Source organism: Alosa pseudoharengus, unplaced genomic scaffold (assembly GCF_046254945.1).
Source record: "Alosa pseudoharengus isolate Yale_2024_CS ecotype anadromous, Long Island Sound unplaced genomic scaffold, YU_APseudo_1.1 YU_APseudo_1.1_scf_6, whole genome shotgun sequence".
Classification (NCBI taxonomy): domain Eukaryota; kingdom Metazoa; phylum Chordata; class Actinopteri; order Clupeiformes; family Clupeidae; genus Alosa; species Alosa pseudoharengus.
In genome coordinates this window covers 18,746,611-18,762,953 of record NW_027468848.1, presented here as the reverse complement: position 1 = coordinate 18,762,953, position 16,343 = coordinate 18,746,611, and positions in this window count along the sequence as shown.

The following is a 16,343-nucleotide window of genomic DNA, read 5'->3' as shown; positions in this document are numbered from 1 at the left end:
ATTCTTGGGGAAGTTTATTTCTGCGATCTAGATATGAGTGAATAAAGAAATATGAGTACACAGAATGATGTACTATGTAATTATTTATTTAATTACTATTTTTGCTTACTTATTCATAGTGTTATTACTATGAATGTTATTTACCAACATAGAAAAATTGACTTTGCAACAAAATACAAAACACATAAATACTCAATGAGAGCTCAATGGACCAAAATGTACAGGCACTAGTCAGAACTGCACACTGTAGCTCTCTGCACTGATAACACTGTCAAAAAGAAACATATCAAAGAGAAAATTTGGCTCCGATGCCATTTTAGACATTCAAGTTTTTCATGTAGACATTACATAATGTTTGTGGTGGTCAGACACTGGAATCCTCCAGCAAAACCATTTCTCTGCCTTTTACTGAAAAAAAAAAAACTTTTTACACGAACATCCAAGTGTTGCAGAAATGACATACAAGGATCATTCTTGAACCACAGATCCATCAAAATGCAAAAATGTGTTATTTGGCCTGTCTGTGTAACTAGCCTAATTAGTTCTCAATAGAAAAACATCCACTTGCAGCAGATGGAGAGGGCCCTGCAGAGTAGCTGGTAACTCGACCACTCCAGCACCACGGACAGCGTCTGCACTGGGCCCTACGCAATGCAGCAAGCAGCATTCACTCCAACAGCACCAGACCCCTGGTCCCATGGTCTAATGCTGGACTGATACAAACCATGTTCTCCTCACATTGGCCAGATTTATGGGATTGTATAGCCCAGAGACTGTTGATGTGGATAAAATAGCCAATAAATGAAGAAATCCACCCGTTCTACAAAAACAAACAAAAACATGCCTACTCATTTGAAATGTCACAAAAACAGAAACATATCTACCTATATGAAATGTCACAGTGGGTTTGGCATAGACGTCCTTTTTCATTTGTGGACTGGGTCAGGGGTGTGCAAGGTTATTTTACCCAGAATGCAACGTCCAGTGATCAGTTACACAATCCTGTTGCTTCCCTACAGGAATCGATTTTATTATTCAAGTGGGTGCTGAGATTCCTTGCTCTGTTCAGAAAGCAGTAAAATAAGCTCTTTTCAGGACATAAATGTAAACAGCTGTACATAACCTTGTGTTTTTCAGCACCAATGTGTTTCAGTAAATAAATGCCACTTTTAAATGCCCATGCCCATTTAAAACATGGGTTTTCTATATCTATATTTAAGACGATAACCAAAGTTCTTAAAAAATCACAGTAGTGGTATGCTTAATGCACATTGTATAGTAAATATGCCCACTCTCCAGAATGGACTAGTACCAATGAACTATTCTGACTGTGCAAAATGTGCATCAGGGTACACAGAAGCCTACTGTTCCTGTCCTTCTGAAACTCCTATGGAAAAAAGGGGCTTAAAGTGCTATGAATAATATTGATATTAAAATAGATTTGCTTTGTCAGAAAGGAAACCAGCATCCATCCATTCAGTTGGTCCAAATCCAAATGCTGGTTCTCTGAGAAGGAGAAATTCATTTAATTTCTCTAAGCGATGTTGGGTAACGTCACTTCTGTTGACATTTAAACAAAACAGAGAGCCAGCTCGCTACTCCCTCCTCCTCCCTCCCATGGAATTGAAACTCTCCTAAAAGCGCATCTCGTCGGTGATTGGCTGGAACAGTTTGTTATGTTTTTATGGTCCAGGCTGGACCAGGTTGTGTTTGTTGCCGTTTTTGGAGCCTGGGCTGTCCACAGAGACTGCATTTTTTGGTGAGGTGATGTTTGCTGTATGTGACAAACAATGTTTTAGCTTAGAAACCGCGTGGCATCGCTTTAGGGGAACCTTTAAGGGAATATATAATGGATATACTGTAAGTACATAAACACCATAGTATAATGTTAGTATTAAAATAATTCAACTAAAGCCTCAAGTAAACATGTACATGTGCAGGTGAGTTTCATTTTCAAATCTTTGCACTGCAAGTCAATCAAATCTGTTTTTACTACCACTGGTGATCACACAGCAGTGTAATAGACTAGTGGTTATTGGTAATGACTAAAGATTGAAGTAAGCTTGTTCATGTACAGGCACAGGTGGGTATTAACATTGGTGATAACTGATTACTGTTTTTGGATGCGGAAAATAAAATGTAGCTAGATGGAGGTAGTGTAGTTCTTAAGAGAACAGGGCTAGCATGCAATAGCCACAAAGGTTGTGGGTTCAATTCCTGGCTTCCACTGTTTTGTCCTTGAGTAACCCCGAGTTAAAATGTAACAATGCCCTTGTAATTTAATTGACATATGAAAGTCTCTTTGGAAAAAGTGTCTGCTACATGTAAATGGAAATGCTTAGTTTTCATTTTTCAGTCAGGACGTGTTGTGGGGTAATGTTATGTTTCATATCAATGGACGTTGTTGTGGTTATTTTTATGTTAGAGTAGTTTTTGTTTCATTTTCCAATTTTGCTGTGTTAAGCACTCCAATGGCTTTACAACAGGAAAAATGTATGCAGAAGGGAACAGTTGTCTGAGTAGTCGGTCCATTAATGTATGTCAGTCAAACAGACTACTGTTTGTGACAAATGTAGTGACAAATGTACCTGCCACTCTGACTACCTGTCACTACTTTTGACCCAAAGAAATGCCCTGTTCCCAGGTCAGAAAATGTTATTTGCTATATGGCTGTATTAGTCCTGACATCATTCGTAAATAAGCAAATACATATTAATAACTTCACTTCACTTCACTATAACTTTTTTCCTGACATTTCTTTTTCCAGTAGGATCTGAAGAGTATCTCTGCTCTAACACAGAGCTAGATATGCTCTCTGTAATCTCCATACACTTTCCATTTTCCGTTTTCTGTTATATGACACCAGTGTATAGGTTCAGTTATACAAGGAGAACATGTTGTGTTCAGATCTGCAGTGGTATTGGTCTAAAGCAACCAGGACAACAACACCTAACGGGCATGATTAAACATGTTTAGGTGTCCTGTGACATGAAGCACAAAGCTAGTTTAAAGTGAAACATCAAAGTCTGTGAAATAAGTCTCGGAAACACAGAAGTAATCGGGGACGATCAGCTCCAGAAGAAACAAAACTCTGTATTGCTGCTGCCAGAAGTCTGAAGCCCCAAATTGTGTACATGGTTCCATGATGCAAAGTCACAAACTAATATAATGGGGGAGACCATGTAGAATCTGATAATGTAATAATTTCCCAATAATGTAATAACTCCCAATAATGTAATTTCACCTCAACAAAACAACCACTGCTTTGATCCTACATTTCAACATCTACATCTACATTTCAACATCTACATCTTAATTTCTGAATATCCCCTACTGGCAACCATTAACTCAACACCACCATCTACAGTGCCTATAGCAAGTATTTACCCCCTTGGATATTTCCCCTTTTATTGCTTTAATAAATGGAATCTTTGTCTATTTAATCTTTTTTACAATCATTTTCAAAAATCACCTTTTTAATGTCAAAGTGAAAGCAAATTTCTACAAATAAATGTTTTAAAAATATAAAATGCAAAATAAGCGATCGCTTATTTAATTTCATTTCAATTAGTGAAATGGAGATCGTCTGAGCGTAGTGAATGTGTATAGAATAGTAAAGACACCTGCTTCTGGAAGGTCCAGTCACTGGTCAATCACTATTCCTGGCTATAATTCCACCATGAAGACAAAAGAACACTCCAAACAACTCAGAGAAAAGGTTATTGAAAAGCAGTGAGGGGATAGATACAAAAAAATTCAAATCACTGAACATCCTCTGGAGTTCAGTGAAATCCATAATTAAAGGATAATTCCAGTATTTAGCACTTTGAGTCCCTTTTCTGGTTTGTTTTGGATGGACTAGAGTGGTGGACACCGACATTTTGACGATTGGTCCTGTCTCGACTTTTCTGACTCATTTTGAATCGCCTTTACTGCTTCAGAGTTGCTGCCTACAGGCATGCATAAACATGTCCTTAAAACAACCCTTAACGGTCGTTTTAAAAACTGTACAACTCTCGCGATTCAAAACGAGTCAAAAAAGTCGAGACAGGACCCATCGTGATTAATTTCGGTGTCCACCACTCTAGTTCCTCTAGCTCGAGTCCCTTTTCTGGTTTGTTTTGGATGAACTCATCCCATCACTGTGCACTATGAATCACTATGCATTCAATAAGAAGTTCTTCAACAGTCAAAGCTCTATGGGTGAGTGGCAAAGCTATTATTAAATCCTGACTAAAGTTCGCCCAAAGACATGTGGGAGACTCCAAGGTCAAATGGAAGATCAAATGAAAGAAAATTTGTTGGTCAATTTGTTGGTCTGATGAGACTAAAATTGAGCTTTTTGGCCATCAGACTAGATGCTATTTTGGCAGACACTGCTCATCACCAAAAACACACCATTCCTAATTTGAAGCATGGTAGTGGTAGCATCATGCTGTGGGGATACTTCTTGACAACCAGGCCCTGGAAGGCAGCCGGCCCGTTTCACACCGGGAACGTGGCGTGAACGTCACACGGCTGTTGCATGTCAGTTGCGTGCTGGCTGCGTGGCGTTTTCTATGTGTTTGCTTACCAGAAGCGTGTCTGATGCTGTGTTGCGGCGGCCCCTCTTCTCTGTCTGTTTTGAATGGAAACGCTTCGAACACGCTTACATGTCGCGTAAAAAATAGGCATCAGTCCTATTTCTAGCATGCACACGTTTTCGGTGCAGCTCGAGCTGTGCCTGAGACGTGCGTGTCACGCATGCTGTGTGAAAACCCTAACCTGTTAACATGGGAGCCGAAATAAAAACGGACACGCCACGAAACTGACACGCTCACGCCACGCAGGCAGTCTGAATCAGTCCTTAGGCCCGTTTCACACGTACTGCGTGTCACACAGGCGGTAAGCAAGGTGTAACCTGTTAACCTGTTAAAGAGGGCTTTTTTGTCAATTATTGCAAAAAGGCCAAATTAAATTGATCAAAGTTCAATTTATAATACTGTTCAATAAACAGTAAAAGTGGAAATATCTAATTGGGGTGAATACTTTTTATAGGCACTGTATATCTACTATGTATTTAATATACTTATACTACTGTATGTATACAGTAATTGGGCCACTAGCCCTACTGTTATCTCTGGTGCTGTCCATGGTTCTGAACCTATGCACATTTCCTTATGGTTTTGTGCTAATTGACAAGGCTGAATAGAATAGAATGTGTTATTTAACAAGGCAGTATTAGGCCGGCTGCAGACTGCCGGTGTGGCATGAGCGTGGCTTTTCTGTTGCGTGTCAGTTGTGTGTTTTTTTTTATTTCTAGTCACACCAGAAACATGTCTGATGCGCCGCTGTGGCGGCCCCTCTACCTTTTAAAACATCTCTTCTCTCTGTCTCTTTTGAATGTAAAATCTGATCTGAGCAGTCGTTGTGTATTTTTTGTTTTTAACCAGTTAAGCACTTGCGAAGCCTCAAATGATTGTTAACCAGGCATGACTCCTCCACTAGCTCTACCAACTACCTCTACATTTCCAACTAACTGTTAACTGTAACTAACTGTAACTGTAACCCCTGTTCAAATGGAGCCCTCAACCCACACAAACCCCAAAGACCCCAGCCCTTTACCACTGAATTTAGGTTTCTTCTCAGACTATGCTACTCTCCAAATCATATGACAAAACCACATGCTGCTGCTGTTAATCACACCGCAGTGCTAATAAGGCTAAGAGAAAGCAGAAATATTGTGAATAATTACAATCATAACATTCCGTATGATTCCCGTGCCGTGTCTATGCTCTCTCAGCAAAGCACGATTCAAGCAAACATCCAATTTGCTGCCAGATTCCCCCAGGGGGCCCCGGCGGCGTTCCCACCTGCGGGTGAGGAGAGGGGATTTATTAGGAAGAGTGTAAATATTCATTTTGATCTTGTCCCGCTGCACGAGAGAACTTAATTACTGTCATTTGCATATAATTGTCTCCCGTGGGACCAGCCCCACAACATGTTCCACAGTGCAAGACACAGGACCGTTGTTGCCTTGGTGATGATGGGGTATTTCAGCGTATTTGTTTTTGTTGTTTTTTTTTTACTTAACTTTTTTTTTACCCCTTAACAAATGAGGGAACACTACCGTCTTTCTACCCAGTTCCAGTTGTGTGTCTGCCATATGTTCTCCTGTTCCTCTTTTATGCTGTGCCTGACGGATACACAGGCACACACACTGCAGATCCTGGTTGGATGATTAGATGTCCATCGGCCTGATTCTTTATCTAGCTGCTGTGGATGCAAAAAAAAAGTCCAGTGAACAATCCCAACCAAAACAGAAAAGAATCTTCTCCTTCCCATATACACAGTGCACGGTGCCCAGGAAGAACAGAGGTTCTCCCATCGTCAGAGATATATTATCATACGATGCCTTTGCTGTGCCATAGGCCTGACTAGTGACAGTATGTCTCACATTCAGCATGCTACACACAATCTCCCATTGGACCAGAGAATGCCTTGAGAATGTGGACTTTACTTCAGCTGAAGAAAATGTCTAGTCTGGATTAGTCTACTGAACATCTTTCTACTGTATGTTCAGGATTACAACATGATATTCTATTATTAATGAATACATCTGCTAGGTTTTTCTTATTAACCAATGGGCAGAAATCCCTCATGAAAACTCTCAATCCCAAAGCTCCTCCTTCTTCTTGTTCTGTCAGCATTCATTGTATTCGAACTTCATAATTAATTAAGGGATCCATTGGCGTAGTGTAATTTAAATTACACTGTACAGTGCAATCATGATGTACAACCATGTCAGAACACAGAATGCCATGTTTTGAGTCTGTCATCATTACTACTACGTCATCATGAGTTGTCATCATTCAACTGTACTTCACACAATTCTAAAATGACATACAAAATTTGTGATTATAAATACATGTTATTATGACATAGTGATTACTGGCTTGATGCAGAAAAAAACATGTTTACATAGGCCTACTTCCCTAAAAGATAATCTTTCAGATTCACATGCAAGCACACACCAACAATTTCTTTTCACACTCTTTCTTCACTCGTATTTTTGGTTTTCTAACATGCATCAAGTACATCCTCCTCAAACAGATCTGTGATGGGATCTGTAGACTCAGGCCCTGGCATGGTGCAGATATGTGGTACTAGCCTCTCATCTGGTATTTATGAGGCAACTCATGCATACATGCATTTAGCACATACAACACTACCTCCATGGCCTAATGATTCTTGCCCACCATTTTTCACAAACAAACAGGAGTTACAAATGTCACTTCGACTGCACGTCAAGGCACGTTGCTGTCTGCGTTTGGATGTCGCGCCTTGACATGTCATTCTCAAGGCTACGCGATAGCTTGGGTTGTCGCCACAGACGGTAGAGGTTAATTCTGAATTATTGGACTGTTGTGACCTGGGAACATTTCAAGCTAGCCCGCGGATGTTTGGGCAAGGGCGGAATATCAGTCGAGAGTGTCACTCCGCTGAGGCGAAGCGGACATGTCTTGCTGTGTTTTGGATCAGCTAGCCCAAAGGCTGGAGTTCTCGGCGTATCTCTTAAATTATTCTAGCGACACAAACCTGGGTAGACTACTGCAGAGTTTATGTCACCCATATTTACGCTTCTTGGGTGTTTCATGATGAAGCAACGCCACTGTCAACTAACAACATCCACAACATTTGCTGACGTGAGAAAAAAGTCAATGACGGGTGTTGTCACTGAGATGCACGTTCAATATTCCGCGCCTTCAAATCGCTGGTGAATTTCTACAGATGAAACAAACAGAAATTCCTTCACTGCCCCGAGTCGGTGACAATGCGAGGTTCCCCGCGCATCTGGGTAACGCTGAAGGTACATTTACATCTTGTCGGACCCGAGCAAGGCACCTAAGCATTAATTAATTGTAACGAGTGTGTGCTTGGAGAGGCAGTGTCACCAGGCCGTTTAAGCGCGTTCCGGTGAGTTGGAGAGGGGAGCTAACGAGATGGCATCCTCCAGATGTTCAGTTCATGGAGCATCTCGTTAGACAGTGTGTGTGTGTGTGTGTGTGTGTGTGTGTGTTGGGGTGGGGGGTGGGGGTAGAAAGAGAGGGGGGAGTGGGAGGTTGTAGCCGTGTTTATTAACACCGTACCGCATCAGCTGCCATCTGGTGTCGTGCCCTGGATGCTGTGGGCTCACAGGCAGATGGATCCTGCTTTAACCGTCATTAAACTCCGGGGCCCAGGCAGGGGGGCGAGCCAAGGCACTGAAAGCGCTCACACTGCTACCTCCAGGAGAGTCAGGGGTGTGTGTGTGTGCAGGTAGAAGTGAGGGGGGGGGGGGGGGGGGGGGTTCTAACCCTGACTCCTGCAGAAGGCGCATTCAAGTCCAGACTTTGCGTGACTCAGACACTCAGGACGATGAAATGACTGGTTACTGGTAATCTTCTCTTCCGGATTATATGTCAAGGAAAGAAAGGTTTTTTCACGAAAAATTAGAAATATCATGTTTATTCTTGGTAACAAAAATGAAAAGGACTTTAGGCCCAAACAACACAAGGCTGCTCTATCCACCCATAAAACACATTCACCTGCCAAATTTCTTTCTAATTAGACATTTGACTTTTTACATTTTATTATCTGTTACAGCTAATCATGTTCCAATGAAAGTGTATTGGGTATATTTTATTTATTTGTGACTCATCTATAGCCAAGCTTTCTTTACTGACACTTTTGGACACTGTTAATCCCACTTCGGTTTAAGATTTTGATGATAATCCACACTATAGCCCATAAGCCTGTATGTCTGGGCAATATAAACTACCCTTATTTACCAAATGGTGCCAGCACCACTTGTAGCTTAGCAAGTCCTTTTGCGTTCCATAGAAAACAGGTACTCTGGAAAACCAGTCCCCTCACCATACTAAAAACGACCGTGCTTTGTCAAACCGAACCGTGCAGTTGGTGGAAATTAGCCAATAGTGACACCCATTACCAATCCCCAGAACACTTTTCTGCCACAGGAGACTGTTTTTTCCCATAGTTGTAAATACTGGACCTTTACCAGGGATCATCAGGGAAGCAACAGCTTTTCATGCATATTCAACGCTGAGTGTCAGCTTTGTTTGCAGATACAGACATCTAATTACATAATCTGGGTCTGCAGCGAGTCTCAGAGGGGAAGGGGTTTTGGACTGTTTTTCTGGGAAAGATGAGAGAGTATCACTAAACTCAAGTGTCAACAGCACAACATGATCACTTAGATGACAAGACCAAAGCATTATACCTCGTTTCCTGATAGAAAAATTAACATAATGACATCCTGTTCGTTACGAACCACAGCATTTTGTGAAATGGACATTTTAGGACAGCACAATTTAGGAAGTATGCCACCCAGTAGAATTTTTCAGTTGTAAATAAGAGTAATAGAGCAATGCCTACACCCTAGGCTAACAACCATGTAACTTAAATATATCCTTGTGTGATGCCTCAATAAATGTCTCATATTTGTGGCAGTATACTATTAAAATATTAAACTTGATTCAACAAAAGTTATTAGAAACAGGAACTTTGGAGTCTGCGTCTAATGTAGCCTACACTAAAAGCATTGAAGAGAAAGGTAGGTACAAAGACATGAAGTGTTTTCAAACAAAAGTGGGTAAGAAATACAAAAACTAAGATAGGATGAACACAATAATAAGTTGTAATAAAAGAGCACATTCTCTCTCTCTGGTCCCTTTCATTACTCAAACAGCCATGTTTTGAATTAACTGTGTTTGATAGCTCTGTTAGGAAGACCAGATATGAAAATGTAAGAATGGTTACAAAATAATGCATTGGTCTCCTTATAATGCTTTGACAGAAAAAAACTGAACTGCAATGTGTGTGACTTTCTCTTTTAAAACATTTATGGTAACTTTTCAGATGAGAGAATTAAAGTTTATTTCAGAATCAAACAGAAGCACAAGGTTTTTGCCTTGCTGTTTCAGAGTAAACTCAAGTGAATTTATTTGGAACTCTCTTTCTCTAGGCCTTGGTAAAACCTTTTTCATACCAGCTGGGTTTTGCAAAGTTATATTAAAGCAATACATTAACATGACATACTGTATATGTTTAAGGCAATGCAGCAATGGTGGCTTGTGTCATTAGGAAACAACACAATATATAAGGCTGAGTATTGTTTTCCTGGCCATAGGAGGCAATGCCATGTCCTCTGACTCTGTGCAAGAGAAGAATGTAACGAGTAGATTCAAAAGGGGGCCTAAATATGGACCCAAACTAAAACTGATTCATTCACTCGGTCATTTCTTAATTTTATACAATGGAAATAAAACCAGCGTGTGCTATGGCTTCTTCTGGACTTTATGCATAATGAGAGATAATTACAAGGATAAGGATACAAGGAAGTTTATTGTCACATGCATATAGTTACTGGATGTAAGAAATGCAGTGAAATTATGTCTGGTGTCAGCCTATTTGTGCATTTATGGGGGGGGGGGTAAAAAGTGCAGTAGAAGAGGGGTTTAGTAGATTAAGTGGCAAGGGCTGCATAAGAAAGGTGGGGGAGGATTGGGATTGGGGGGGGGGCACCAACAAGGAGCACCCAAGAGCAACAGGGGCAAAGAAAAACTCCCTTACTAAGGAAGAAACCTTGGGCAGATCCACGGCTCAAGGGGCTAACCCAACTGCCTTGGTCTTGGTGTGTGTGTTGGGGGGATGACAAGGGAGATGGGATAGTGTGCTGTGTATGTGGGGAGAGGGCAGTGTGCAATATGTGTGTTGGAGAAGCTTCCTCATGAGACAATGTGCTGTGTATTGGGGGGGGGGGGGCAGTGTGCTGTAAGTATGTTGGTAAGTAAATTATCTGTTAATCAAATGTGACATAGTAACAGAAGGGGGAACATATGTGTTATTATAAAACATGGCTGTGGCTATCTTAGGGGAGATATTGTTAGATTTTATTTTTCAAGACAAAGGAACAAAAATCAAATCAATTTGTACCTTTATTTCACCTGAACACACACACACACACATCAGCATGTCTTTGAACATGTCAATCAAAGACCAATGAAAGAACACACCCAAAGAAAGCTGTCCTTTTGTCTGTCTGTGTTCATGTTCCTCAGTTTGGGCGTATATATGCAGCAGCAGCATGTGCTCTGAACCTGCAAATCTGCACATCATTTCCACGGAATTTCCCAGCACCTCACAACAGAGGTTACTATTTTAAGACCAATTAAAAGCCTCTTCCCTTTCCGTTGGGTTTCCATTTGCGGCCTTCACTGTAATCTCAGTGAAGGACAGTGATAGATTCTTGAAAGATTATTAGGAAAGGAATACACATTGTTTCCAGTCTTATTTCCCTTTCTTTTTTTACTTCCAAAATGATTAAAAACTTACCCTGGGGTCATTATTATGTTGGAGGTGATCCTGGAGGAAAATCCCTTCCCTATATTCATTAGTGCTTTTTGTATTGATTTTTCCCACTGACTGAAAGGTGAAACATTCAAGTCCTTCAAAAAGACTTTGTTTACCAGGAGTCAGCCCCTCACTAATATGACACCTTTGTGTGTGTCTGCCAGTCAAGCTGGAGACTTTACGCTGCATGTTTGCAGGACATCCTCTGTGGACACAGGAATGTTCATCCACACACACAGCTGTAATAAGATGATAATGTGCACATACACCTTATCCCTCTAGATACATCCCATGTACTGTAAATAACACACACACACACACATACACACAAAGAGGTGTGAAATGACTGAGCAATATATGAATACCACCATATTAGCATGAACTTTTATCGTTTTTAAAATGCATTTGGAGGATGAGCAGGCTCATGCAGCTGGACGATGTATTCATAAGGTTTTATGGTGGCGTTATCGTCCTAATCCAGGAAGGATTTGGTGAATACGCTGATTTCCCCTGCCTTTTCTCACCCCCATCTCTGCTCGTCCAAATGACAAAGCGATCCCAAAGCTCAAGTATACACATGTAAATACACGCATGGAGTTTGAGCGCAGGTCCCCACATTCACTGGGCTCTGTCATCCTCCTGGTTGGCATCCGCTCACAGAGAGACATAAGCATGTCTGCTTTGTCCCGCTCCATCAAGACACGCACAATAGCGCAGCTTTGCCAGTGCCCGATGTAGACGAAGAAACAAATGGTAAACACAGCCCAAAGCGAACCACAGAGCGTTCTCTTTATTATGCCAGTGGTGGCAGTTCTAAATGCTAATTGTTTCTCATCAAAGCCAAGCCATCCATGCCAATTATCTATGTTGATGCAGAGACAATGCATACTCCTGCAGGCTTACTGCTCTGTGTAGAGCATGGGTGAAATCTAAACCATCAGACAACATAAAACAACCATTTATCTTGCTGCAAGGATCAACTGCATCACAGTCTTAACTAGACAGGAGGCTATTGTCGCAATCAGAACACAGTGTTGAATTGAGGGTTGGGGTTGCATCCATGCATATACTTTCCAGAGACAGAGTGTTATATTTTTTTCCTGTTATTTTAAGCATTCCAACCGTGTGTGTGTGTGTCCACCCCTCTTCACTTCTGGCTCCCATTTATTTCCCATTTACTCAGGGAAAACTTCTGACCTTGGCAGGGCCATCTTTTCCAAACCAGTGGGTGCTCCAATCTGGGCTGCTGGCTGGAACACCTATGTTTATCAGTGCAGGATTAAAACCAGCCGTCTCCAAGAGGCCGTATAAAAAATGCAAAGAGGATTTGTGAATCATTCCCTAATTCTGAAGTACCGGGGTCTGTTCGTTTTTTCCCCAGCTCAAATAAATAAAAAAGTAAAGCTTTTTTTAAAAGCAGTTATCAACACATGACTTTTTAAATATATTTTATGAGCACGGTTGAAGTAAAGAATCTCATAGAGACGTCAGTTAACAGGGCTAGACCCTAGGGCCACATAATTTGTTTGGGATCAATTTTGGCTTTAGCTTTTTCTGAATTGTAATGACATGTCTTTTGTATCAAGATCTTACTCCAGTAAAATCTATACAATAATTAGAAATGGGATAAATTGATGCATGTGAAGAATCGGTCAGTTTGTCTGATGAGGTATTACCTGAAATAGTGAAGAACTCAAGGAACTGAACCCCATTTTACTAGCAAGGTGGCAGTTAAAGATGTTAGTTTTTTGATTTCCTAGCATGGATTGAGTTATTAGACCTTGGCTTCCTGGCACAGCATGTGTTTGCAGGGTATTTCTGGGTGGTCTTCCTCAAAGTCCTGGTGAAAGAACCTATGCTTGTAGAAAGGACCACTAGCACCAGATCACTGAGCTTACAATATTACCTAACATGTTTATTTTTAGGTTCTGAGGTTCCTGTGGGTCTGCATGTTCAAATGAATGAATGACTTGAACTGCCTAACTGTCTGTCTAAGGGTGATAACACATTTTCAGACGCAGTGTGCGCACATGCACACAGCACTGTCCGTGGTACTGAAACACAAGTTGAGCCGGACAGTTTAAGTTAAGTTAAGCTAAATTAACTTAAGCACTGTCCATGGTACTGAAACACAAGTTGAGCCGGACGGTTTAAGTTAAGTTAAAGGTGAACTATGCAGGTTTTTTAGCTTAATTTACCTTAACTTAACAGCTTCAGAGTCATTGGAATGGTTATATGACTTTTTTCGGGTTGAATGGTGGCAGTATCGCTTCCCCCTAGCGCCTGTGAGCGGAAAAACCACCCTTGCACCTTTGGGCCGGCGGGCCAATGGCCTCAGTATCAGGAAGTATAACAAGTGTAACAAATTGCTTTACTGCATTTAAATACACATACACGCCAGGCACCGGCTAGAACAAGGTAGCAATGTAGTTTCTCAGACATTCGTCATGACAGAGCCAGCGAAAAGAAGCAAAAACCGAGAAAACAGTGAAGAAATTGCCAATACTGCATAGTTTCTTTTAAAGCTAAGTTAAGTTAAACTAAGTTAAGTTAAGCACTGTCCATGGTGCTGAAACCAAAGTGTTTAGTGGTGCATTAGCATGCACTGGATCACTAATGCATTAGTTTAGGTGTTTTTGAATGTTGCTTGTCATGTCCAAATGTAATTCCATTCTAAAATAATTTAGATGCATGACTCAGCAAAGCAGAAAATACCAATCCAGTGTGTATATAGCCTGTGTTTGTGTTTGTGTCTGTGTGCTTGATGTTTGGATGGTCTGTATGCTCACTCTGGCAGAATGTAAGACCCAGAGAGAGGGCGACATAGAGGCTAGATATGCTTTTTTTTATTCATTCATTTTATTAACTTCATCCTCCTAATCCTGTGGGGGCCAGAGAAAACCAATCTAACGATGCAATCACCCCCACAGTCAACCCTGAACCCCAGCTGAAATAAGCACAGAGGAGAAGCTAAGCACAGGTTATGAATTTAGCACTTTTGTTAAAAACAGGCCTCTTGCTGTCTGTCTTTCTCCTTATTGTTTCCTCATTTCCTGTTTGCATTTATTTGTTTGTCCGACTTCTGGGAATTCACATCAGAATAACCAATATGGAGGGGAAAAATGTCTTTAAGAAAATGTACCTGTATGCACAGACAAACAGTAGCATGTGGAAGAAAATCCCTAACAATGATTATTTCATAATTTTGTTTACTCCATAGGATCCCTCCAGAACCCATAACACTCAACTAAACACACTACCTTAGGGCAGGGGGTACTGCATGCATCCATTGTAAACAACAGACTCCAACGTGTGAAATTGTGAAAAACTGCTTAGGCAGGCTGTACTCACACTGTTATGTCTGGTTTTCAGTGCAGCTCTTTTGACAGCACACTGACATACACTATGGCCAGAACTCACACAGTTGAATGGATATATCCTGTCATGTGTTAGAAGGGCTAAATAGATGAAGATTGAGAAATTGTAAGGGAGTTCAATCAGGATTCCACACCATTATAGTACTATGATGGTGACAATACTATACTAGTACAATACTATATCAGTCTGTCACTTCCAGTCCTTCCAGGGATAGATTACTGCACAGGCCCAAGGGGCCAGGGGGCCCTGAAGCCCAAGCATTTGCATGGAATCATTGCCTCAATATCAACAAATCAGGATGTAGGCTAAGAATCTGATTGAATTAAAGTATTGGCCATCCCCAAAATGCACCAGAATACAGGAAATCACATCATACAAATTAAAAAATGTCTGGGGGAGGACCCCCCAACCCCCCTTCCCACATATGTGACAATTAGTGGGGGGCCCTTAATACAATGGGCCCAGGGGCCCGACAGTTCATAATCCATCCATGAGTCCTTCATAAGAGAGGTTTGTAACTGGACATTTTCAAGGCCATGTCTTGATACTTGCAAGGGGGAGGCCTACAGTCTGTCCCATGACTGATCAAATTAACAGGGCCTTCAATGAGCCATTCTTTTTCTTCCTGGCTGATAAATCAGTTTAAACAGCTGCCCTTGTTGAAATGAGTTAGCTGTTAGCAGTTAGTTGATGGCAACATTGACTGGTCATGGCATGGCAAATCCTCTGGAACTCCTCCTAGTGGGACTAACCAGTACTAGTGCAGGGCTTCGAAAATGACCAGTTAAAGCCCCAGCTGCTTCTGTATCACATGGCATGGCATATCGTGCTTGGTGTGTGTGTGTGGGGGGGTTATGTTGTACTGTATATTTAGGTTGGGTCTAACAAGCCAGGTGTGAGGATTAGTTTACTGTGGAGTAATGGTCATACCATTTATTCACACTTATGGAAGTAAGAAATGCAGGACTGGGGGGTGGGGTGAGGTCTTTTCTGAGAGCTCTAATGGGCTGGTAAATAGACTCCTCGGTGCTATTGGAAATATCTGAATCGTTTGTGCACTTCCTCTTCCTCTCTCGGTGTACTCATACGTGCACATATATCCAAAGACACTCTTTCACATAATATTCACAGATGTCTATTTTTCCACTCATTCCCACAGATGCCTCTCCTTGATTCTCTACCCCCAAACAAATACACCCATAATTGGTGTGTATATGTAAAATAGTAATACAAATGATGATAACAAAGTGTGATGCTCCAATGAGCGTGAACAATTGAACAATACCATACCGATCCTGTCTCCTGCTTCTCAAATCAGATAAAGAGGAAAACTAATACGAAGGTTAACGCCATGGAAACGGGAATGTTTGGAGTCATGGTCCATTACATTTAATCAGAGAATGATTTAAGATAATCCTGTTAATAGATTTTTATTGAGACGCTCTCCATTACTGAGTGCCCCATTCTCACTGATCATCAGACTGCGTAATGCATCCAAACCTGCATTAAAGGGACTTTAACAAGTGAGTGATGAATGCACGCCTCGCTCTAAATCGAATTTGTTGATAAGT